General features: G+C 46.9%; 1 non-coding gene across 1 annotated transcript; it reads right to left on the bottom strand.

The window, feature by feature from the left end:
• Positions 1–1,086: 1,086 nt before the first annotated feature.
• On the bottom strand, positions 1,087–1,193 carry LOC136588809 (U6 spliceosomal RNA). Its single transcript, XR_010787618.1, has one exon. It is a non-coding gene; the product is annotated as a U6 spliceosomal RNA (small nuclear RNA).
• Positions 1,194–2,233: the final 1,040 nt, after the last annotated feature.

Below are 2,233 nucleotides of genomic sequence, written 5' to 3'. Positions count from 1 at the left end.
AGAGGCGGTACAACAGGGTACTAGAGCCTCCATGCCCGCCTGTATCACATCCTGTATCCAAGCTAGAGGCGGTACAACAGGGTACTAGAGCCTCCGTGCCTGCCTGTATCACATCTTGTATCCAAGCTAGAGGCGGTACAACAGGGTACTAGAGCCTCCATGCTCGCCTGTATCACATCTTGTATCTAAGCTAGAGGCGGTACAACAGGGTACTAGTGCCTCCATGCCTGTCTGTGTCACATCTTGTATCCAAGCTAGAGGCAGTGCAACAGGGTACTAGAGCCTCCATGCCCACCCGTATCACATCTTGTATCCAAGCTAGAGGCGGTACAACAGGGTACTGGAGTCTTCGTACAAGGCATCAGTTTTCCGCAATAAGGGTGGTTTCACACAGGCAAGAAAATCGTGCGATTTTCGCCTGATGCGATAGTCAGTAAAAAAGCAGATTATGAAACCAACGGTTTCCTTCCCATCTGTGATGTTTTCACTGATGTGATGTTGAGAGAACAAAAAATAACGGCTGCTCTATCTTTCTGCGATGTGCGATTCTTTTTATCTCCCAGGTTTCGCTATGGAGCCGCTACTTTTTATCGCCTCGCAATGCAACAAGATTGTGTTGCGATGCAATTTTGATAATGGAAAGTCCTATTCATTTTCGCAATAAAAAATTGTACATTTTTTATCGCGCAATTTTATTGTGGCCGTCAGCACTGCGATGGGAGATTATTCTAAAAAAAAAGCATTGCTGGCAACCAAATATTGCAGACACAAAATAGGGGGTCGCCCGTGTGAAAGTCGCCTAAATGATCCTTTTACTCCGATATTGTAATCACTCACTTATAACAACGTTACAATCACACAGACAAAAGTGTCATCCCACAACTTCTGGGGGGGGGGTTACACTGTACGTGGTTATGGCGCCTCGGGTACATTTGCTGTATGCCTGTAGTCACATGGCACAAAAAATACACCTTTTAGTGGTGGCACCGTGAGACAATTATTATTATTACTCCAAGTTAAAACCTATAAGGAGAAAAAAATGTTATGTTAGAATTTTTTTTTAAATTCTAATTGAAGAATCGGTGCAAAAATATGGAACGCCTCACGAATTTGCGTGTCATCCTTGCGCAGGGGCCATGCTAATCTTCTCTGTATCGTTCCAATTTTAGTATATGTGCTGCCGAAGCAAGCACGGTACTGCAGACAGCCCCGGCGGTATTTATGGTCCCGCGGGAGAGAAGTTCTTACATTGTGGAGAGATTACTTTTATAAATTAAAAATAATGTATCCTGCTGTGATATTTTACCTAATATGTCATGCCTGTAATAATAAAACCCATTAATATAGAGTATTTTGGCCAAACTGAAGAGCATTTTGTGACAATGTTATATGCAAATGAGAAGAAGCCGCAGTGCATGCTGGGAAGAATGCTGGTCTCGGAATACGGACCTTGTACCACAGAAGGCGCAGCTGGTGTGGAATGTACTGCGGATGACTGCAGCGTTCTGCTTCCATCAGGAGAGCAGCTGCTCACTGCTGCACCACTGGCTGACGGTCACATTAGGACGTGATTGCCGGCTCACGCCTACTGCTGCTGGACGTGGCGCTATAGCATTAGGGCTGGGCGTGCAGCAGTGCAGCGCCTTCTGCCCACCGGTCTGCCCTGGCCGGAGTACAGCGATGCGTGCCCTTACCTATCAGCTGACAAGTGTGCTCGGCCGCACACACAAGGGGGTCACAGGAATGTCCCACAACATTGTCACACTTCCGTGGCTGCCAGGTCAAATTTATCACCAAGATAACATGTATGGGACCATCTGGGAGACCAACTTCTACAACCTACAACTTTGCATGATCTAAAGGTTCAGTTACATAGCAAATGTGGAGCAATATGCCACAGGATACCATACAGAACCTGTATGCCGCCATGCCCGCCAGTATCACATCTGGTATACAAACTAGAGGCAGTGCAACAGGGTACTAGAGCCTCCATGCCCACCCGTATCACATCTGGTATCCAAGCTAGAGGCAGTGCAACAGGGTACTAGAGCCTCCATGCCCACCTGTATTACATCTTGTATCCAAGCTACAGGTGGTACAACAGGGTACTAGAGCCTCCATGCCTGTCTGTATCACATCTTGTATCCAAGCTAGAGGCAGTACAACAGGGAACTAGAGCCTCCATGCCCACCCGTATCACATCTGGTATCCAAGCTAGAGGCAGTGCAACAGG

This window comes from Eleutherodactylus coqui, chromosome 13, assembly GCF_035609145.1.
Source record: "Eleutherodactylus coqui strain aEleCoq1 chromosome 13, aEleCoq1.hap1, whole genome shotgun sequence".
Classification (NCBI taxonomy): Eukaryota; Metazoa; Chordata; class Amphibia; order Anura; family Eleutherodactylidae; genus Eleutherodactylus; species Eleutherodactylus coqui.
The sequence above is the reverse complement of the archived record's forward strand: the minus strand, read 5'-3'. Positions and strand labels throughout refer to the sequence as shown.